Source organism: Tasmannia lanceolata, unplaced genomic scaffold, assembly GCF_043159265.1.
Source record: "Tasmannia lanceolata isolate RefF3 unplaced genomic scaffold, GAP_Taslan_0.1 ptg000023l, whole genome shotgun sequence".
Taxonomy (NCBI): Eukaryota; Viridiplantae; Streptophyta; class Magnoliopsida; order Canellales; family Winteraceae; genus Tasmannia; species Tasmannia lanceolata.
The window spans coordinates 3,480,470-3,505,209 of NW_027518700.1; the positions used below are offsets into that span (position 1 = coordinate 3,480,470).

General features: G+C 40.7%; 1 pseudogene across 1 annotated transcript; it reads right to left on the reverse strand.

Annotated features, from left to right (window-relative positions):
• LOC143856640 (putative multidrug resistance protein) lies at positions 1-24,694 on the reverse strand (annotated as a pseudogene). Its single transcript, XR_013238292.1, has 12 exons — positions 24,679-24,694; positions 21,262-21,500; positions 20,967-21,021; positions 20,639-20,817; positions 16,318-16,775; positions 15,250-15,546; positions 14,392-14,635; positions 9,487-10,346; positions 9,082-9,216; positions 2,540-2,956; positions 1,843-2,223; positions 1-744 (listed from the first exon to the last, which is right to left on the reverse strand). The product of XR_013238292.1 is annotated as a putative multidrug resistance protein (transcript).
• Positions 24,695-24,740: the final 46 nt, after the last annotated feature.

Genomic DNA, 24,740 nt, shown 5'->3' on the forward strand with positions numbered 1-24,740 from the left:
AGCATTCATTTGATGGGCCCTCACATAGATAGGTTGTGCCCAAAAAATCAGCTCCATAGGATCATCCAAACCCTACAATTTGTAGAGGTAAACCTTAACAAATCTATCCATTTTTTGCCTCCACGGTTCGAATGGTTCGAATGATCCTATGGAGTTGATTTTATGGGCACACCATATCTATGCGATTTACTATTTCCAACATCTTCACCCACTGTTCACATTTGGCACAAAACCATACAAGTATTAATTTTGATTTACTATTTCCAATATCTTCACCCTCCACCTCCTTCCCTCCCTCTCTTTCTAGTTGGAAGCTTCTTTGTCCTCGGTGCGTTGAAGGCTAACCAGAGAGAAGTAAGCTCCGGCAGGGCCCTTGGCCAACAGAGCGTTATGGGTACCTTTCTCAACCATGGATCCGTCACGGAGCACAGCAATGAGGTTGCAATTTTGAATAGTACTGAGTCGGTGGGCCACCACCACGCTCGTCCGCCCCACCATCACCCTCTCGAGAGCTTCTTGCACCACCTTCTCTGACTGGCTGTCGAGTGCACTCGTAGCCTCATCCAACAAAAGTATCGCCGGATTCTTCAGAATCGCCCGGGCAATGGCTATTCGTTGCTTCTGACCACAGGATAATTGCTCCCCTCTATCCCCACACCGCGTATTGTAACCGTCCTTGAGGCTGTTGATGAAACCATGAGCATTTGCTGCCTTAGCTGCCTCTGTAACCTCAGCCTTCGTCACCTTTTTTTAATGGCAAATAGTTAAATTAAGGGATAAATACATTTACCTCCCCTCTAGTTTCTGACACATCCACTTCTACCCCTATGGTTTAAAAATTGACAAAGACATCCCCTCTAGTTTCGTTTTGTTATAAGTATCTCCCTTCCGTCAACTGGTCGTTACGTTAACCCGACGGAACCGTAGAAAGTAACCATGGTTAATATTGTATGGACCAAAATACCCCTGTATCTGTGTTCTCTGAAACACCACCCCCGGCACCACCTCCTACACCACCACCCGCGCCGAATCCGCCACCCTGTCCGGACCCACCACCAACTCCACCACTGCCCCTCCACCGCCACCCCCAATGCCTCCTCCTGCACCACCTCCTACACCACCACCCGCACCAAATCCTCCACCCTACCCGGATCCACCACCAACACCACCTCCTCCACCACCACCCACACCACCCCCGGTGCCACCTCCTACACCACCACCCGCACCGAATCCACCACCGTGTCCTGACCCACCACCAACTCCACCACCACCACCACCTCCCAAACCACCGCCAGCACCACCACCGACTCCACCACCCGCACCAAATCCAGTTCCGTCGATAAAAAATCCAAAGATAAAAAACCCAAAGATAAAAAACCCAACTGTTGTTTTCTTCATTTCCAGTCAACTTAAAACAGAGGGCAAATGGGTCATTTCACATGCGCTGTTTGCACCGTCCAGTGAAAAAAACCCAACGAAACTAGAGGGGATGTCTTTGTCAATTTTTAAACCATAGGGGTAGAAGTGGATGTGTCAGAAACTAGAGGGGAGGTAAATGTATTTATCCCTTAAATTAATAAAGAAGGAACACAGGGAAAACCCTTGAAATGATCTAAGCAATACAAAAGAAACAAGCAAAAGAAATCAACACCATACAACAACTCGCTGAGGGAGAGGATGCTAAGTGCCTAAGTGGGACCCATTACATGACTAGATGGGTCCCACTTAGGTACTTAACAGAGGAAATCAAAACTTCCAACTCCACCGTAGAGGCACCCTCCATAGCTAGCCTATCGGCCTCTCTATTAGCTGACGTGCCTAAATGAAATGGCCCATGCTTACCTTCTCAGTCCCATAAACGATATTGTCCCATATGCTTCCTGCGAAGAGAGTTTGCTCTTGGCCCACCAATGCAATATGTTTACGTAGTGCTCTAAGATGGAATGATTTGATATCTTTCCCGTCGATCCTCACCGTTCCTCTTAATGGGTCGTAGAACCGTTCGATCAATCCGATTATGGTTGATTTGCCTGATCCGCTGTGGCCCACAAGAGCCATTGATTTTCCGGCTTCGATGTTGAGTGAAAAGCTCTTGAAGATGATCGTGTCTGGCCTTGCAGGGTAAGAGAAGTCCACCTCTCTGAGCTCCACATTGCCGGTTAATTTCTCCGGCTTCTGTCCTTCTCTATTTCCCGGTTCGATCTGAGTGTATCGATCAAGTACCTGTTGAAGTATAAATGATTAAATAACACTAACTCTAATAGCCATGGGTTTAAATTTCAATTTCGGCCTTGGCCAAAATTGAAATTTCATCTGAAATCCGGTAATAGAAAAAAAGTAATGTTTTATTATATCCGAAATTTCGGCCGAAATTCTGAAATTTTGTAAACCCAAAATGTAGACCAAAATTTCCTAAATTTCATGCCAAGATTTCGGATTTCGGTGGAAATTTAAAACCATGCTAATAGTGCAACCTTTTTTTTTTTTTTTTTTTGGAGCAAATGGTATTTTCACAGATGGCATTCTTGCTTTACATTACCATGAAAACAGTTCCCCCAGCATCGGCCCCCTTAGCCAAGTCAGAGGTCATACTTCCAGCATCAGCTATGACTCTACCAGTGCTGAGTAGGATCATGAAAGATTTAAAAAGGGCTTTAGGTGTAATGTCTCCATTAGAGACAAGCCTTCCTCCATACCAGAAATCGAGGGCCCACATGCAAAGCATAAGGCTCTGAGAGGCTCCGAGTCCGGCAAACCACGATTGCCTTATGCTCTCCCTCTTCGGGCCATCTTGGGCCCGGGCGAACATGGTGATGATTCTATTTTGGGAAGAGAATGAGGTGACCGTTCGGAGATTCAAAACTGCTTCTGCCACAAGTTTGCTGCTTTCATTCTGAGCTTTAATGGCCTTTTTGGACATATTTTTTAGAACAACTTTTCTTGCATAGTAGCACATGTTGGGTATATCATATAACCCATGTATGTTCTAATATAAGCCCAATAGGTAATGGACCAGGTGTAGTGGGCCCATTTGGGCTGGAGCCCATTAACCTCTCATAACTCTAGTGTATCTCTATATATAGGGGCTGGAGGCAACAAACTTGGTATTCCAAATTAGATACCTTGGGTGTAATGGTTTAAGCATCCTTGCTTAAACACTATTAACCCTAACAATCTTAAAGCATTAAACCCTAAATTCGTTTTTGGGTTTTTTGGGTTTTCTTTTTTGGACTTGTGTTTTCTGCCTCCCTCTCTCTTTGAAAAAAACGGTGGTGGCTATCTTTGGATCGTCTGCTTCTCACATAGAAATCAAAAAATCATTTTTTGACGGGGGTTAATTCCATTCGTTGGAATTAGAAGAGAAGCAAAGATCTGCTGTTCGATTGCTTTGGGCGGATTTCAACTTTTCTCACGGCAAAGCCCACTTTCTGGAGACGTGAGTTTCTTCTCCCACAGAAAAACGCTTTGGGCGAGGGATTTCTTATTCCTCGATTTGATTTTGGGATTGGGGTCTGTTACAACACGGCAAAAACAGTGGATTCTGCTGTTTATTGATTTGGGTTTGGGTTCGGCTTCAATCCCTCACGGCAAAACAGAGCAAGAATTTCTGCACCAAACGTGAAATTTCTCTCCCACCAAGCAACCTTGGTCAGATCACTAATTTGGGAAACCCTTCTTGTAACCCATCTTGTGATTTCCAACCCACAGAGGCGTGTCTTTCTCTCTTTCTTCCGCCACATCACTATCACTCTATTAGGGAATTTCGGGTGGAAATTGAGAAGAAGAAACAGAGGAGCTGAAATCAAGATTGTAGGTCTCTCTCTTTCTACTCCCTGCAAACAGAGAGAGGCGACGCCCATTGTTTCTTGGTCTTAGTCCTTCACAACTTCCTCTCGGCTTATTTTGGTGGGCGAAATTCCTGATCAAACCCACATCGTTTTTTGTTGTTGGGGGTTTTATAACCTCCTTCCAACCGAAATAAGGAGAGAGCTTGAAAGGGGGCAGCTCCTTCAGCAAGCTTGCACTCATCTCTTGGCTGTTGGCCGAATCGTCTCTGTGAACCAACCTTATATTGGAAATTGATATTGGCAGCCCTCCCTCACCGGTTGTTTTTTGGGTTCGCTTTCTTGTTGGTCGGCCACTCTCTTGGATTCGGTACTTGCGAACGGTTCACACGGTTCGGTTCTTACCGTCGTTCTTGGATTGGGTTCTCGCAATTTGCCAATCAGGTGCAATCTTTTCACTTTTTATTTCATATAAATAATATCAAATGGAAAAGAGCTCTATGCCTTTTGAGATGGTCAAACTTCACTCCTTTGGTGGATCTGAGTTTACCTCATAGAAGCGAAAGACTCAATTCAGTCTAAAATACATGAACTGTTTTTACACTGTTTTGAGTACCTTTGTTGAGACGGATGAAGACGTTGATGAATCTCAATGGCTTAGGGATGAGGATTTCTGCAAAGACTACTTGTTGAATTGTCTTTCAGATCGTCTTGCAGAAACCTATAGTAAATTTAACACTGCTAAAGTAATATGGGACAACTTAGATGCTCAATTCAAGAAGGAGGAGGAATTGTCCAAGACCCATCTTGTGGACAAATTCATGGATTTCAAGTTTCAAGAAGACAAGGAAATCACTCCTCAAGTTACTGATCTAGAAAATTTGAGATCTAAGCTGAATAATGAAAAAATAGTTGTCTGTGATTCATTTCTTGTGGGTGCAATTATATACAAGTTACCATCTGCATGGCACTCTTTCAAAACCGAGATGTATCGGAAAAAGGTGCAAGTGGGACTGGATGATCTCAAACGATTCATTCGAATCGAAGATGAGAATCGAGCTAGGAATAACTTGGAGATGGTTAGACAGCAACAATCTACTGCTAACGCGGTAATATATCCCAAGAAATTTCCTCGAAAATCCAAGTCACCTAAAAGTGAACATCCCAAGTTGGAGGCCAAAAAGACTATCTTTCAGAAAAAGAAGGGCAAGTGCCACAACTGTGGGAAATGGGGTCACTTTGCTGCAGAGTGTAAACAACAAAAAAAGGCTAAATCTGACACACCACAAAAGGAAGCCCATATGATGGTGGGCAGTGCTGCGCCTAAGAATTTTATTGCCATGTTAGGAAATGGTAAGGCCAGTACTTCTTCAGACTGGTGGTTAGATACAGGAGCCACCTGCCATGTTTGCAACTCGAAGAAACTGCTTACGGATGCTGTTGGCGTGAAAGAGACCATTACAGTGGCTAGTGGAGCTGAGGCAAAAGTGACTCACACTGGAACTGCGAACCTGGTCCTTTCTTCAGGTAAAATACTAACTTTAAAAAATGTTAAAGTAGTTCCTGCTATTCAAAAGAATTTAATTTCTATTAGTCTTTTGGACAATGCTGGCATGTGTTCATCTTTTTTGGGTGGTAGAGTAACTTTAACTGTTAACTCTTATTATTTTGGCTGTGCTTTCTTAATCGATGGTATGTATAGACTGAGTTTAGCAAATGAAACCGTTAGTCAGGTTAGTTCCACTTTGATTGATCCTAAGTTGTTACACACTAGATTGGGACATGTGAACTATAGAAAAATGGTCAAACTTGCTAACACTTATAATATACCTTTAGATACATCGATTAGATTTGACAGGTGTGAAGTGTGTGCACAAACCAAGATCACTAGAAAACCCTTTCGTTCGGTTTCTAGGAGCACACACATTCTTGAGTTAATACATTCTGACCTCTGTGACTTTAAAAGTTTCACTACTCGAGGTGGTCGGAAGTATTTAATCACTTTTATAGACGATTTTTCTAGATTTTGTCATATTTATCTCCTAAAATCGAAAGATGAAGCTTTTGATAAATTTAAAATTTTCAAGAATCGTGTTGAAAATCAATTGAACTTAAAAATTAAGCGATTTAGGAGTGATAGAGGAGGAGAATACACTTTGACAGAGTTCAAGGAATTCTGTGCCTCTCAGGGCATAATACTTGAAACTACTGCTCCTTACTCACCTCAATCTAATGGCATAGCTGAACGTAAGAACCGGACGTTAACTGAAATGTTAAACTCTATGTTATTGACAGCTGGCATGCCTACTAGCTATTGGGGAGAAGCAGTTTTAACTGCAAATCACATCCTGAATAGAGTACACCACTCTAAGTTGACCACTACTCCTTATGAGTTATGGCATAAACATCCTTGTAGATATGACACTCTTAAGACTTGGGGCTGTATTGCTTATGTGAGGATACAAGACCCTAGGAGACCTAAGGTAGGATCTAGAACCAACACTTGTGTTTATCTAGGTGGTGCAGAAGATAGTGCTGCTGATCGGTTTTTGGATCCATCTACCAATTTGGTTATAGAATCTAGAGATGCAGTATTCTTTGAGAATAAATTTCTCAGAGATCATGGTTTGAACCTACCTGGCGATACTGAGATGGTTACAGAATCTCATGTAGAGTTTGAACAGAATACTTCTGACACCTGTCCTACACTGATTTCTACATCAGAACCTTTAAGGGTTTCTACAAGAGATAGAGTACCCAAGAACTTTGGTGAGGACTTTGTGACCTACCTGTCGAGAATGATCCATCAACCTATAAGGAAGCGATGAGATCTAGGGACTCTTTGTTGTGGGCAGAAGCCATTGATGATGAAATGAGCTCTCTGCTACAAAATCAAACTTGGCAGCTAGTCGATTTGCCAAAAGGGGCTAAGACTGTGGGCTGTAAGTGGATTTTGAAGAAGAAACTTAATCCTGACGGATCCATAGCTCGGTATAAAGCACGTTTAGTAGCTAAGGGCTATACTCAAGTCAGTGGAATAGACTACTTTGATGTTTACTCACCGGTCTGTCATTTGGCAACGATAAGAATTCTTCTTGCTTTGGCTTCTATTGAGAAGTATGTTGTGCATCAAATGGATGTAAAAACGGCTTTCCTTAATGGAGACCTCACAGAGGAAATCTACATGAACCAACCTGAAGGGTTTGTCATGGAAGGTTTCGAGAACAGAGTTTGTAAGTTACACAAATCTTTGTATGGTCTTAAACAAGCACCTAAATTGTGGCATCAAAAATTTGACAAGCTAGTAAAGAGCTTTGGTTTTCAGACCAGTTACTCAGATAAATGCCTTTACTATCGTTCTGTGTCGAATAAGGTTGCGATTATTTGTTTGTATGTAGACGATATGTTGATTCTTGGCTCCGATCTCTCTGTAGTGAGTGACGTGAAAACCACTTTGGCTCAAGAATTCGACATGAAAGATCTTGGTGTGGTTGACACCATTCTTGGTATGAAAGTAAGTTTTGAAAGGCAAGGGATTACTCTTAGCCAAGCCCATTATATTGAAAAACTACTTTCTACATGGGGATACAGTGAGTGTAAACCGATTGAGACACCATTTGATTATACCAAGAAGCTGATCTCTAATGGAGGAGACAGTGTGAATCAGTTAGATTATTCTAAACTGATTGGTAGTCTCATGTATGCTATGAGTTGCACTAGACCAGACATAGCCTTTACAGTTGGCATGCTGAGTCGTTTCACTAGTAATCCTGGCCATGAGCACTGGGAAGCCCTTATGAGGCTGATGAGATACCTTAAGGGTACTCAAGGATATGCTCTATGTTATACTGGCCATCCTCCTATCCTGGAAGGGTATTCTGATGCATCATGGGGATCAGAATTAGGAGACAGTAAATCTACCAGTGGTTATGTTTTTACACTGGGTGGAGCCGCTGTTGCATGGAAGTCAAAGAGACAGACTTGTATTGCTCTGTCATCTATGGAATCGGAACTTTATGCTTTAGCTTCTACAGGAGATGAAGCAGAGTGGATAAGAGATCTGATCCTGGACATTCCATTGACCCATTTAAAGATTAACTCTTTAAGTTTGTTCTGTGATAATCAAGCTACAATTACGATTGTGAAAAACTCACTCTTTAATGGTAAGAGGAGACATGTCAGGCTGAAACATGCCACGCTGAATTATCTTCTAGAACAAGGTATTATCACTTTGGTTGATGTGAGATCGAAGGATAATATGGCCGATGCTCTTACGAAGGGACTGAACAAAGATCGAATATTCAAAACTGTGGGGGAGATGGGGTTAAAGACTGTGTAGACGTGTCTTAACCTACATTCATATTATTTTGAATTTTTCGAATCTCCCTATCTTGGCCAAGATAAGCACTTGATATGTTTCAATGATGTTTACAGTTATCTTTATGTCATTCCACATTTGATGACATGTCCTTCTTGGGAAAAGGTTGTTTCATTCCAAACTTGATGATACAGCTTAACTCAATTTGGATATGATGCCTGTAACATTCCAAATGGAAACATGGAATGGTTCTTTGTAAAGAAACTGTTTAGGTCTGGTTCTTGATTGAAACTTGACATTGATGCTTATTGATATTGATATTTATTTTTCAGCCATTATGAAATTGTACTAAGTTCTTCTGGTAGAACTAGATACTTTTAGTAAAATACACAAATGATTGGATTCATTTTTTAATGAAATTTATATTTGATAATTTACAGGAATTGGCGAAAATTGAGGAGATTGCCTCAATTTGGATCTTGATGAGGATGACTTACTTGATGAGTGAATCCTTATAGTGCAGTGGAACTATTATTTTCTTTTCCGTTGATTAAATAGTTCACCTACATATAAAACTGCTTATGTTTGAGTTTAGATTATTTCTAAAACTCTTGGTTATTCTTTAAAGTATTTTTGTTTTCAGTTGGATTACAAATCTTTATTGATATGGTGATATGGATGATTCAATAATTTTGTTTGGACATCACATTATCTATCTATTGGATTGTGCTATATGTAGAACATAGGAGGAGATTGTTGGGTATATCATATAACCCATGTATGTTCTAATATAAGCCCAATAGGTAATGGACCAGGTGTAGTGGGCCCATTTGGGCTGGAGCCCATTAACCTCTCATAACCCTAGTGTATCTCTATATATAGGGGCTGGAGGCAACAAACTTGGTATTCCAAATTAGATACCTTGGGTGTAATGCTTTAAGCATCCTTGCTTAAACACTATTAACCCTAACAGCATATAAAGAAGATGGGTTGGCCGGCGATGATGACGATGGCTAGTTTCCAAGCTATGACCAATCCCACGGTGCAGGCCACGATTACTGCTGAAAATGTTTGCACGAGAAGGCCCATCCGATCACCCACTAGCCCACGAACCTGTTTGGAAAAAAGAAAAGTGAAGAAAAATGTAGTCAATTCCTTTCTCGAGTTATGCTAAACTGAAGGGCGCCCTTGACTGTGTAGATGTGTTTTTAGCATCTCCAAGGGAACAAAAGTAGAGATAGTCGTAGACCCATAACCGGACAATATTTACATAGTGGGGTCGGGTTGTGATATACTAGTTTTAAACTAATTTATTAGTCATGTAATTTGAGAGAGAGAGAGAGAGAGAGAGAGAGAGAGAGAGAGAGAGAGATCAGATCATACCACATTGGCATTTGTGGCAAGCCTCGAACAAATGGCTCCTGTGGAGTTCTAGTCTTCATCAAACCAACCCACTTCGAATGTAAGAATTTTGGACAGCATTTTCTCTGTAATTCTCTTAGTCAAATACTCCCCCATAGCCGCGAAGTTATAGTGTTGCACTATATTAACGATCATAGAGAAGAACCCCAGTGATAGAAAGAACAAACAATGCCCCTTCACCTTTTTCTTAATATCCCCCTTATCCTCCAAAAAGTATACAGATATCAAACTTCCCATCGCGTACGCATACATAGGCTGCACGGCCCCGGACAAAATCGCACCCATACACCCAAAACTCGCATTCTTCCATTCTGGTAAATTCATAAGCAATAATCTTCTAAACGAACAGGTAAGTCTCGTTTATTTCTCAATTCACCCCCTTCATTTCCAAATTCTTGTCCATTTTCCATGTTTGCTGAGCTAGGTCTACTACTTGCCATGGAAAATCGAGGTGACATGGAAGACAACATGGTTTCTCTTTCTGTTTGTTTGGTTGATTGTTGGAGTCTAACAAGGGAAGAATATAACCCGTTTTCATCGCGGATTAATTGGTCGTGAGAACCCGTTTCCATGACTTGACCGTATTGTACTACGACAATCATATCGGAGTTCCGAACGATGGAAAGGCGATGGGCGATAAGGATGGCGGTTCGACCGATGGATGCTGAGTCGAGTGCTTCTTGAACGATTCTCTCCGATTCCGAGTCCAACGCGCTTGTCGCCTCGTCTAGAAGAAGGATTTTCGGTGCCTTCAGTATTGCCCTTGCAATGGCTATTCTCTGTTTCTGCCCTCCCGACAATTGAACACCTCTCTCACCCACCTGCCAAAGCATACATATAAGTCCAGTGTGTGTAAGTTTTATTTTGGCTGATTTGGCCGTGTTTGGATTTGGATTGCTGGAATTGTTTTGGAAAGGAAAATATTTCTAAAAGTTCTTACCTTTTTTGGTAAATGTTATCAGCACAACCATATTTTGATATTTGCACAAACCCAGCTTTCTTCCTTCTTTAATTGGCTTGTGAGAGCTTTCTAGGAAATGTAATACCCTTTTTGACAACTCTTCGAATGCTAAAAGACATGATGGTTTGTGAAAATATCAAAATTTGGTTGTGCTGATATCATTTCTCGAATTCGATTTTTTATAAAGTTTGGTATTTCTAGAAAAGTGCCGTGGGGCCCACTTCATAGGATGATCCTATTAAGATTTGTCAGATTTGATATGGAAAAGTCTAACCATTGGATCATCTTGGAGGTAGATTAGGCAAGTTGGTTAGTTTGGATAATCTAGATAGATTAGGCAACTAGATTGAGTTGGAATAATATCTTTCCATAGTTATCTAGATTTGATTAGATTTGATTCTATGTTTATCATGTAAGTGCTCTTTATAAGCACCGATTGGCTTCCTTGTAATATATCCAAGTTTAGTGAAATCCTATATTTAACATGGTATCAGAGCAAGCGATCCCCTTGGCCTGAGCAAAACCCCAGAAATTATGTTCTCCGGCGGACGGCAGATCTAGCCGTCCGCCCGGCCACATTAGATCTAGGAATCCATTGTTTCCTGTTGCAAACTTCAACTCCTTTTTCCATGTGTACATCTTTCTTAGACCCGCCTACAAATACCTTGTGGCGTCTCACGCCAATCTCTTCTCTTCCTCCCAGACCAAGCTCCCTTTGTCATCACTTTGTTTCCCTGTTCTTCTTGTAAAACTGTAGCAACGATGCACGTTAGGCTGCAGCCCATCCTTCCAGGTGGTGCTATCTTTGTTCGCTTTGGTATTGTGGGCATGAGAACTCGCCATCGAAGTGCTGGCAATGGAATCCGGCATAGGTTTCGGAGTGCCGTTCCTGGTCATGCCCAAACCTTTCCTAACCTAACCGAGGAAAAGGAAGTAAATGAGCCCTTTGGTCAAGAAGGCATTCAATGCCTTTGAAGCAGAGAGTGTTGGTTGTTTACTTGTTTGCCCAAAAAAAAAAAAAAGGTGAAGATTTTATCATCCCTCATTTTTAGTCCATACACCCCTTCTCTTTTAAAGAGCCTTCTGGTATTTGCACTCTCTTAGCTTCATTGTTTTCCATTCAAGTTATTTTTTTATTACCACAAAATGCCAAGTGCTCTCTTACACGTGGAAGGAGGAAGTTGGAATTTGCACTCCAATGTTTGCCTTTTATAAATTATCTACCCTTGAATTGAGATTAGCACTCATCTTTCCATTTTTAGATTTTCCTTTTCAAGGATTGCATTAAAGTCATGGAATACCCCACCACCTTTGGGGGTCGTGCTCTCATCCTGCAGAAATGGTTTCCAGGCTGTTCTTTGGAGAAGCTGAAACTTTCAACTATCCCAATTTGGATTAAATTCCCTACATTGCACTTGAAATTCTGGACTCCTACAGGTATTGGAAAGCTATCTAGCATCATTGGCAAACCTTTATACATGGATTCTCACACTGCTGAGGCCTCAAGATTACAATTTGCTAGAGTTTGTGTCGAAATAACTGCCAAAAGCCCCCTTCCTGATGTTGTCCACATCCAAACCCCTACTGGAGATGAAACTCAGGTTGTAGAATATGAATGGAAGCCCAAACCTTGCAAAACCTGTCTTGACTTTAGTCATTCTTCTGAAGGATGCCCTAAGAACCAAATGCCTCCTCCCCTTCTCTCTCAGCCCATCTCGTTTCCTGTTCAATCCAGAAAGGAATGGAGGCCAATCACTAAGGATAGTGATAAAGCTGTTCAGTTAAGTTCTGATTCTCCAATTGCTCATAATAGGATCAGCTTGGATCATCCTGAAACCCCTTCTACCAATAGTGCCTTATCTAGAAATAAATTCTCAGTCATTGGCTCTGATATCCCCGAGACATCTACAAAGCAGACCAAGCCTCCGGACCTTTCTCTCTCTTTATCGTCCCCATCGTCTGAAGGTCCTTGGAATTTAGTTCAGAACAAGAAGAATAAAAAAGGAAAGTCAGCTGCTTCCCTCCTTAAGCCTCCTTCTTCCTGTGTGCTGCCATCCATCTCCCCGATCCCCACTACTGGAATAAGGTCCCCATTTCGTGGGCTCATTCCGGGAGGCTGATCATGATTTGGGGTCTGCTCTTGGTGCTAGTGTTTTTGGGTTTGCTGTTAGCTCTGGTGCTGTTTGTTTTTGTGGTAGCTGTTCGAATTTTGGCAGTGTTGTGGCTGTTGTTTTCATTTTGCTGAAGCGGTTAGGTTGTTCTCCTTTGTTTGTCTTTGCCGTTTTGTTGGATGGCCTTTGGCTCCCTTTTGATAGTTTGTTTGCCCTTCTTCTGATGTGCGAGGGGCTTGCTTTTCTGTTTTCTTGTAGTATCTTTATTGATCTTTCTTAATATATCTGGTCGGGGTCTGCCTAACCCCAGCTTACCTATTTCAAAAAAAAAGATTTTCCCTTTCAAGCTTTAGAGGAATCACATCTCTTGGTATTGTTATTGGCACCCCTCTTCATTTTCTCTCCCCATGATTGATATTTGCACCCCTTATTCATTGATGTTTGCCAATAATTGTTGCCATTGAGCCGCTAGTTGTCGCTCTTTTTATGTGTCTTTCTTTTTAACTCAAATCTTCTTTCTCCAAACTATTTCAGTTGAGGTGCTTCAGTCCATTGAGGTATATGCCTCAGACCCTTGGGGTGCGTGCCTGAAATAGCAGCTACTCTACTCAGTTGAAGTTCTTCAGTCCATTGAAGTGTATGCCTCGGACCCTTGGGAGTGCGTGCATGAGAGAGTTGTCTTGCACATGGAGGCTCATTCTCGCCAATTTTGGCATTGGTCCATAGTGACCCATTTTATGTAGACTCACCCTTGGAGGCCTTGAGTCTCATCTAGTCCATTGTGGCTTCCTTTCGGCAACCGGCTTTGGCGTACATTTGGCAAGAAGCATCAATCAAGACCTCCTTCGTGCACACCACAAGAAGATTTGGCATTATGCCCACTAAATGTGCTGGGGACATTTTATTGTAATCAATCTGGGAATTTTTATTGTAAGCAAATGTATATTGATTTTCAATCTATATACGTTTGAGGGGGCGTGTTAAGATTTGTCAGATTTGATGTGGGAAAGTCTAACCATTGGATCATCTTGGAGGTAGATTAGGCAAGTTGGTTAGTTTGGGTAATCTAGATAGATTAGGCAACTAGATTGAGTTGGAATAATATCTTTCCATAGTTATCTAGATTTGATTAGATTTGATTAGATTTGATTCTATGTTTATCATGTAACTGCTCTTTATAAGCACCGATTGACTTCCTTGTAATATATCCAAGTTTAGTGAAATCCTAAATTTAACAGATCCAACCGTTCATTTGGTGGGTCACAACACAAATAAGCTGTATCAATAGATCATCTCCATAGGCTGATCATAATGCTCTAATCTGTAGAGGTTTCTATAATGTGTAAAGATAGAAGGGTTATGATCCTCCGATGGAGATGTTCTTCGATGTAGAGCGTATTTGCATTGGGCCTAACAAATGAACGGTTTGGATCATCCTTTGAAGTGGGTCCCAAAGTACTTTTTGAAAACAAATACTTGACCCACAAACACAATATAAAATGGGCGATGATATTGTCACCCCCCCTGCGTACGCATTCGCCCCCCTTATTAAAGCTTTTTGACGTCAAATCAAGCCAAAAGGGGAGCGAATGCGTAATTTAGGGGGGGTGACAATATCATCGCCCTATAAAATGGGCGATGATTTTTGGCCCCTTTTTTAGTTGACGTCACTAAAAAGTATTTTTTGTCAATTTCCGAGTCACTTTTCAAGAAAAGACAAAATAAAAGGGTGGAAATATCATTTCACGTGACCCTTTTTTATGCATAAGCATCTACAATGACTATAAGCCGTACCTGGGTGTCGTATCCTTGAGGCAACTGAGATATGAAGTTATGAGCATTTGAAGCTTTGGCAGCAGCTACTATTTCCTCCGTGGTGGCATCTTCTTTCCCAAAAAGGATGTTTTCTCTGATGGAGGTGGCAAATAAAGCTGGCTCTTGACTCACCAAACCCATCTGTGAACGAAGCCATTTCAATTGCAATTTCTTAATTTCAACTCCATCGAGCAGAATTTCTCCGTCCAAGGGATCATAAAACCTGTTAAAGAATAAAAGATTAAATAATGCCTTCTCCAATGGCTTAAGCTTTTGGAGTAATTGGTTGTTTCACATAGGGGCACAACTCGGGTTGGGTTCAACCCGAAAAAAAGTCGGGCCGGGTTGGGTTCTGGTCGGGTTCGGGTTTGGGTTGCGTTTTCCCTACGCAGGTTGAGTTCTTGTCGGGTTCAGGTTGAGGGCTTGGGCAACCTGACATTTTTGTCATTTTTTATTTTAGTAAGCTTAAAAGGTCAGGTTTGGTTGGGTTCGGTTTGGAAAAAAAGGGTCGGGTCGGGTTGAACCTCATCGAGTTGGAACGCGGGTCAGGTTGGGTTCGGGTTGGAAAAAAAGGGTTCCTCGGGTCGGATTCGGGTTGGCCTCAACCCGACCCGGCCCGAGTTACACTCCTAGTTTCACATGGTATCAGAGCAAAGCTCTTCGAAAAAAAAACTCATTCAAATTAAAAATCAATTTCATGGCCAACCCAAAAAGACGGGCCACATGTGAGCCAACACTAAAAGAAGGGTCACATGTGAGGGGAAGTGTTAAAGGATAAAATATTAAATAACGCCTTCTACAATGGCTTAAACTTTGCTTTTAGAGTATTAGGTAAACCTTTGTAGTAAAGCAATGGCTGTGGATTTTCCCGAACCACTGCCCCCAACAAGCGCCACTGTTTCTCCGGCGGGGACTTTCAGGCAGAAACCATGGAAGACAAGGTTCTAAGGCCGGGACGGATATGCGAACTCCACGCTCTTGAATTCAACCTCTCCTGTTATATTCTGCAGTATTTCCCCATCCATGTTTTCTGAGTCTATCTTGGGTACCCTTTTTATTACCTCGGCGATCCGTTCTCCAGCTGCGCTAGCCTCCGACATGTTCTTAATGTTAGAAAGTCCAGTGCCCAATGCCCTGTTCCACACCGAAAAGAAAGAACACCGAGTTAGAGAGAAGCAAAATTTAGTACTGAAACTCTTCGAATCAAGATCAAAACTCGGCTGAGTTGACTCGTTGCCAACAAAATGACTCTCTAACTCATTCGAGTTTTACTCGATTCAGACCCGTTTAGGGTAAGTTGGTTGCACAATTTCTGGGGTTTATTAGGTTTTTTTGACCAGTTTGGAGTGCCCCATCATCGACTTAGTGGGGTTTGGCTGCCAATTTAAATTCAAAGTGCTAGAAGAATATTTGTCTTCTCACTTTACTAGAAGAGTACTACCAAAAAAGCAACCATTCTTGGGACTTTGCATTTTTCTCTCTTCTCTTTCTCTTGTTTTCTTCTCTTTGGCTCTCTTAGAGGAATGTTAGATTCACAGGCGCCCTTGAAAAAAAAGGAGCAAAGGGCGAACCTATTGGTCAAATTCCATCAAAGACAATTAAGATCGTAATTTTCTTGTGCCATCCTAAATGGGATTTGACCAATGGGGGCGCCCTTTGTCCTTTTTGCTATGGCACATGTGAGTTTAGCACTCCTCTGTATATATCGGTAATGACATCCCTATTTCCCCTTATTTTTGTAATGACACTCTGCACTAAAAAACTACTTCATTTGACAACCAAACACTACCACTACTCTACGAGGAGACTACTTCAGTGCTGTTATACATATTGACTACTTAAGTTCTAACTGACCACTACCCTATGAAGTAACTACGTGTAATAGAGTAGTGTTTGAGAAATTACAGGCCGCCGACGACGAGAGAAGCCCCAGCTGCAAAGACACTACCACCTTGGGCCCCATGGTACATGACCAATTTGCTGCCATACCAAACCATGAAAGACCATATCGCGAACGTGATGCCATTGCTTCCTATGGCCAAGCCCTTGGCTAACCCTTGTTTTATCCCCAGATTAACAGACCCTTGAAGGGCCGATGAGAACTCGGCCATGGTTTTGCTTTCTCCTCCAAAAGAATACACAGTTCTGATGGACGATATAGCTTGCTCGGCAATCATCCCGGCTTTGTTATACTCATCACGAATCTTCCTAGATAGACCCATAAGCATCCTCCCATATATCAACCCTGGGATTATAAGAAGCACTACGAAAGGAAACGCCACTATGGCCAGTCTCCACATCACGGCAAAAGACACCATGTAGGCTCCTATGAATGTTGCACTGTTCATTATAAAGTTCGGCACCTGAATCCAGAAGAACCCAATAATCAAAGGACATGGTTTGAAAAAGTAAGCCGCCAAACCCAAGAAAGAAATACAAAAAAAGGGTTTTTTTTTTTCTTTTTTTTTTTGGGGTGGGGGTTTTGGGGTTGCAGAAGAAGTCTTCTACTTTTCCTAATTTAATTGAAAGGTGTTATTAGAAACCATTTTCCATGAAAAAGTTTAATTGGAATTTTTTCTATGGTAGATTTATTACACCATAGCATGGGTAGGTCCCACCATTTTACTCCTATGAGTGGGCCCAGTATTTTCACCCAAACCCATTCATAGGGTGAATCCCACTATTTTGCACAATGTTTTGATAGGGTGAGACCACAACTCCATTTAAATATGTGCACCGAGTGGTTTCTCAAAGTAAATCAAGGATTTAAAGTGAGGTAATCTTTTGGTCATTTTATTAGTGAAAAAAAGAGGAATGCTAGACTGAAGAGAGCCCTTGTAAAGATGGGATGAAAGGACTACCCCATTGACTACACCTCACTATAAAATGCAAATGTCAACTAATGGTAAATGCACTTTGGTGAGGTGCAGCCAATGGGAGAGCCCTTTCATCTCATTTTTGCAAGGGCCCCCTTCAGTCTAGCATACCTCAAAAAAAAAAAAAAAAAAAGCTACCTTGAGGACTCTGTTTAATTTGATTATTTTGGTATTTTCATATATAAGGATAGTTTGGTCTTTTTATGAGTAAAAAAAAGCTACCATGGATAATTTGGTCATAAATGATGGCAAGAGTGCATTTACGTGAGGAATGTGTTTGAAAATTTACAAACTTAGAAAGCTACTCTTTTCAAACAAATAGATAGGTGAGAAGAGACGTTTCCATGTTAGATTAAGCTTTGAAAACTGCATTTTTCATTTTATTATAGTTTCTTGCCTGGCTCTCACAAAATTCCTATTTCTTTTTTTTTTTTGAAATGGCAATAATAATATATAGCAAATTTAGGAGGCCGAGATGGACCACCCATATCTACAATAGGAAGCAAGAAAGAAACAGGAACAAAGAAAAAACAAAATACAGAGAAAACCCCTTTTCAGGGAGGAAGGTGGTCGAACCACAGAATAGAACCACCGGAGACACCACGCTTAGCTAGCGCATCCGCCTTATCATTTGCCGATCTTCTAACATGTTGAAAGCCGATAGCGGACCCCGCAGTTAAGTCCTCAATCTCATCAAAAATGGAAAGAAATCTCCACGGAGGAGCCACCCCACCTTTTAGCCAACGAATCACATTTAACGAATCTCCCTCAACAATGGTCTGATCCATCAACCTTCTATCAATATTCAAAATGCCAAAATGAGCCGCCCTCACTTCCGCATCCGAGGAATCAGACACACCAATAGAGCCGTAGTATGCCCACATAACATCCCCCTTATCATTGTGACAAACCCCTCCCACTCCTGCCGGACCCGGATTGCCGGAACTCGCACCATCGAAATTAACCTTATACATGTTTTGAGCAATGGGCTTCCACCTATGCAAAATAAGATCTCTGCGCTCAACACTAAAGCACACCTCCCGCCAACCTTCCCAAAGATCAAAAGCCGATACACCGAAAGGATGGGAGGCATCTCACCCAAGATATAACCAAGGTAATGATCTTCAAGTAAATCCAATGAGGATTCATTGCTTTCCCCTCAAAGACTCTAGAGTTCCTCTCCTTCCATATAGACCACCACGTAGCAAGTAAACAAAAATTCCACAAGGTTTTTCCTTTTTCCTTCCAAGGAACCCCTCCCCATTGGTGCAATAGTGACGGAATAGATTTTGGAAAAACCCAACAAATTCCAAATCTCATGAAGATGAATTGCCATATGAGCCTAGTGAACGAACAATGCATAAACAAGTGATCCACAGATTCCCCATCATGCAGACATAGTGGGCAATGATCAATAAGCCACATACCGCGGTTTCTCAGAAAATTAATAGTTTGTATTCTATCACGACAAACCGCCCAACCAAAGATACAAACTCTAGGTGGGCAATGAAATTTCCATACCTTTGCCGAACATGAAGGGTTAGAAATGGGCATAATACTTTTATAGAAAGATTTAACCGAGAAAGTCCCAGAAGGTTCCTCAATCCAAAGCCTTTTATCCTCCCCATTCCTTTTAATGTAACAACCCTCAAGAAGGGCCCGCAGGCTAGAGATCAATTCCACCTCTCACTCAAAAAATGATCTTCTAAACCCAGGGTTCCACACAAGAACACCATCATTCCACTCAAAGCAATCGCTAACAAACGCCTCCCTATTTGAAGCCATATTGAATAATCTCGGAAAACGACACTTAAAGGACACATCCCCACACCACACATCCTGCTAGAAAGATATTCTATCACCCCTATACACTCTAAATCTAACCTTTGACTTGAAAAGAGAAGAGATTTTTAGAATGTCTCTCCAAACCGACAACCCTTTTTTTTCAAACAAGTCCAAGGATTCCCATCTCCCCAAATCACATCCATACTTACTTCTAATGACCTTGACCCACCAACGATCATGCTCATCCCCAAATCTCCATAACCATTTACCCAAGAGTGCATGATTAAAATCTCTAATTCTCCTGATACCCAAACCACCCAACTTAATGGGGACACAAACCTCCTCCCATTTGACCAAAGCAATTCCTCTCTTATCCTCATTCCCACCCCACAAAAATCTCCTCTGGATCTGTTCAATCCTAAGGGAGACACTAACAGGGCATTTAAATAAAGACATGAAGTATATAGGTATATTGGACAATACCGCCTTAACCAGCACAAGCCTACCACCACGAGAAACAAGATTCCTTTTCCATGAACCTAATGTTCTCTCGATCCTCTCAACTATAGGAACCCACAGATCTTTATTCGGTCTATCAACCCCTAACGGAAGGCCCAAATATGAGGAAGGAAACGCGTCCAGCTGACATCCCAGAATCACAGCAATTTCCAGAGCCCTCTCCTCAGGAATATTCAAAGCAAAAATTTTAGACTTGTGAAAATTAGATTTTTGGCCTGAAATGAGCTCATAGCATCTCAAAATGGCTTTTAAGTTTCTCACTTGCCCAATCTCCGGCTCACAAAATAATAATGTATCATCAGCAAACTGCAAGTGGGAGACCTCCACCTCCTCCAAGCCGATCCTGAATCCTCTAAAAAGATCAAGGCTGCTTCCCTTCGCCAGTAACCTACTAAGGATTTCTGCCACAATGATAAACAAGAAAGGGGATAAAGGATCCCCTTGTCTAAGCCCTCTAGACGACTTAAAGAAACCCTTTGGAGATCCATTAATGAGAATAGAAAACCAAGCAGATGACACACAACTCTTCATCCACGAACGCCATAGACATCCGAATCCCATACGCTGAAGAGAGTAATCCAGACATCCCCAATCCACTCTATCATAAGCTTTCTCCATGTCCAACTTACACAAGATGCCTTGCTTACGAAGTTTGCGATATGAGTCAATAGCCTCATTTACAAAATTCCTATTTCTAATTTGGCCTTCTTCTTCTTTTTTTTTCTATTTTCTTTAAATTCTATTTTTTTAATATCTTTCTAATGTCTTTAAGTTCTTTCTATTTTGGCATTTACTTTTTTTAATGTCATTCTATTTTGAGCTTTAGTTTTTGCTATTTTTTATTGTCCGTTTATAAGAACTACTTTGAGCTGTTTTGCTCTTAAGTTATAATAAAAAAATATTTCAAGAACATAATTTTTGTCGCTCCGTGCATCGCACGAGACTGCAACTAGTCCCTTAATATAATGGGAAAGAGAAAGAATGATAAAAGAGAAAAAAATTTATCGTAAATGATAACCTAAAATCCAACATGGTCATTCCAATACCTTCTCACTGATAACATCTTGTATGATAAGAGTGTCATTCGAAACATTGGTCACCACCTCCGAAGTACTCCCCTCTTTGAGATCAAAATATCCAACCTCTTGTCTCAACACAGCTTTTAGATACCTTTCTCTTGTTCTAGAGGCTTGCCTCTCTCCTGTTCTTGTCCAACAATAACCCTCTGTAACAAAGATTTTTACTTAGAAACTTTACTTTAACCAATATTTTTAGAAACTTTACTAAGAAACTGTAGTTTTAAATATCAAAATATGGTTGTGCTGGTAACATTTCCCTTCTTTTTTGGGTAAAATAAAGAAAGATTTTTCGTACCTAAGAAAGAAGAGAACAACATTCCCACAGCAAGGTACATGAGATTCACAGCATTCTGCCCAAATTATCTCTTAATGTCAGTGAAATCAAAGAAAAGATAAATCAAATAATCGATACATGAGATTCACAGCAAGGTACATGAGATTCACAGCAACATTCCCACAGCAAGGTACATGAGATTCACAGCATTCTGTCCATAATGAATCTCTGGTCAGGGTCCGCCTAACCCCAGCTTACCGATCCAAAAAAAAAAAAAATCGATACAGTAAATAACCCATTTATTTTCTCATCATACCTTGTTGATATTGTGACGAAAGGATGGATCTGAAGGGGAAAATCCTCCCATATTGTTGAAAATTCTACTCGTGATTAAGAGCATAATTGGCGCCATACAACCATCTACAATGGCTCCAAGAAACCCTAGAGTCATGAGAGAGAAATCTATCCCATCGGCATGTTTGAAGATAATCCAAACAGAGGAATTCTTTTTCTTCATTCTCCCTTCACCACTCTTCTCTAACTCTTTTTAGGTTACTAGTTACAACTTACAACTTACAGCCCACTTTCTTTGTATATAGGCATGCCTTTGAAAAAATATGTGATTAAAATTTAATGTGCATGTGTATGGATAACGCTGACTTTATATTATAAATGACATCACTAGTGACTCTGTTGCCTAGTTTTTGGACTGACAAAAAAAGCAAAAAAAGAAGAAGTAATTCTACAAACATAATGGGTTTTTGCAAATAGAGTCCAACTATGACGTTTTTTAAGGGTTCATGTGAATCTAACGTTCATCTTTTTGCAAATAGAGTCCTATAGTTTACTACTTCGCAATGGAAATGATATGAGCACAACCATATTTTGATATTTGGACAAACCATATTGTCTTTTTAGTATTTAAAGAGCTGTCAAAAGGTTATAACCTAGGGTGGCAATGGTTCGGTTTCGGTTCGGTTTGATCCCCAAACCGAACCAAACCAAAATTTGAATCGGTTCGGTTTCGTAACCAAACCGAAACCGAATTTTCGGTTCGGTGTCGGTTCGATTCCGCCAATTTTGCCACCAGTTACTCATAATCATTGGAAATATTCGGTTTCGGATCGGTTTGATCCCCAAACTGAACCAAACCGAAATTTGAATCAGTTTGGTTAAACCAAACCGAAACCGAATTTTTGGTTCGGTTTCGGCTCGGTTCCGGTTCAATTCGGCCAATTTTGCAACCCTAGTTATAACATTTCCCAAAATAGCTCTCACAGCCTCACAGGCCAATGAAAGAAGAAAAGACAGCTAGTTTGTGCAAATATCAAATTTTGGTTGTGCTATAACATTCCCCATTTGCAAAGCCTTTTTTTTTCTTTTTTTTTTTTTGTCGAGGAGACAGTTTTCAATTATAAAAAGTCAAGAACACACTTTTTGAAAGACAAAAACACCTTTTTTTTTGGTAGAACTATAAATGATGATTTATTGATCAACATAGTAGGTTCATCCACTCGTTAAGTATCATTTAATGGCCTTGGGGATCATGAATTTAGACATACTTGTGTACTATTACACAGGCTTTGAGATTGAAAACCAATCCTGCTTAGAGTTTTACTAGGAAGACAAGTGCCATCCCATTAATTAGGATTTCTATGGCACGTGTGACTGGTGATCGGGAACTTTGATTTGGTTGGCCACCACCATGTGATGTAGGTCCATCTCGCTTGAGAGATCATGGCTCGACACAATCAACGGTGTAGTACCTCTTCTTCTTGATCAAGGGTCTAGATCATCTTGCCATTATGCGGCAAAGTGGAGAGAAACCATGTCATCATTGTGGGCCCACTGTGTTTTTGGTAGTGTTTAGATTCGGGTATAGGCCCACATTGTTTGGATGATCCAAAGCGTTCATTTGATGAGCCCTGACATAGATAGGGTGTGCCTAAAAAATCAGCTCCATTGGTTCATCCTAACCCTTCAATCTGTCGATGAACCGTCAACTGAGGGGGTCTACCTTACACAAATTGAAACCACAGGAGGTCTACTTGTAACTTTTTAAACATTAGTGATTAAGTTGAATGTGTCAGAAACCACAGGGGGGTCTTAGTGTATTTTTCTCAAAATTGAGTAGTGTTAGAATATGTTAGATCTCACCGTTGAATTGGGTAGAGATTCAACGTTGGATCATCTTGGTAGTAGATTAAGTAAGTTGGTTAGATGAGGCAACTAAATAAATTAGGCAAGTGGGTTAGAAGAGGTAATCGAGATAGATTAGGTAATCAAATCCACTCTCCTAATCTATCTCGATTACCTCTTCTAACCCACTTGCCTAATTTATCTAGTTGCCTCATCTAACCAACTTACTTAATCTACTACCAAGACGATCCAACAGTGAATCTCTACCCAGTCCAACGGTGAGATCTCACATATTCTAAGAGGGTTGGTACAAATTATCTAGGGAAAAATTATGGAAAAACAATTTCCATGAAAAATATATTCCATGCATGTGAAAAAAATGCAGGGTCCGATATGTTCGCAATTTTCCTTGAAAATAGAGATCATTTTTTTAAGTTGAAAAAATCCATGAAAAATAAGTTTAGCACATGCTAGAAAATTCATTTTCATCGCAAACATTTCCAAAACTTTCCTCAAATTCTCTTAAAATAAAAAAAAATGCTAAAAATAGGATGTTTTTTTATGTCTTTCAAACAATTTTTGGGCACCATGTAATCAAGTCTCTTGATCCAACTAGACCCATTTTCTTCGACTCCACCTTAATCATCCCCTTATCCATCCATCCATCCATCCATATTTAGGGTTCTATCTGAAAAGGCTAAGCCGTTGATTTTGTAGTCCTTTTTATCTTAAAGATAAGATGTAAACTTAGTATAGGATCAGGACTAGTCCTTTTTATCCCTTGTCTTATCTGTATCAGATCAATGGTTCTGACTACTCTCTATCACTTGTCACACTTGCAATGATATCCTTCCCATTCATACTAATCTGGATTGCCTTTGTTCCTCGTGTCTAACCCTATATTGTATAATCAGAATCCCTAATCAAGGGCCGGTTTGGTTAGTAGGAAATCTCTTTTTTCGCAATAGATGAGAAAATCTTATGGCAAAATTCAGTTGGTTTAATAGACCAAAGGTGGCAAAACACCTTCATTGGATGCTTTTAGACCTTTGATCATTCCTATTGAAAAAAATACATCCAAATGATGTCTTTAAGGTCATGTTTGGAGGGAATTTTTTCCATGGGTCTGAGAGGGATAAGGAGGGTGGAAGAGGGAGAGTATTGAGTGGGTGAAAGTGAGGAGAGGATGAGTAGCTGCTTATAAACAGGAAAAAGAAAAAAGCTAGCAAAATGTAGTTTTGCGTAGGGTTGATAACCCCCTTTTAGAGGATGAGTAGCTGCTTAGAGGGTTGATAACCCCCTTTTAGAGACTTGATAACCCCCATTTCGTCCCTTTCTAACAATTTTTCAAAAGTGTGTCCCCCGTTCACAATTCTTGTATTTTGGTGTCACCCATTGGCAATTTTTCCAATTGTAAATTCTGTTTTGTTGAGGATATCTCATCAGACATTCTATCTCTCATATCTTGAAAACTGAAATATGAACAACATATATAAAGGTTGTATTACATTGGTCTAATCAAGTTGATTTGCCAACACTCAAAGAACTTTCCAATTTGGCATTACTTTACTAGTGGTGGGGATTTGCTAGCCACCTTTGCGGAGAGCCATTTTTTGCCCGTCCTTTGCATTTGATGACAGCCACATCAATAAATAA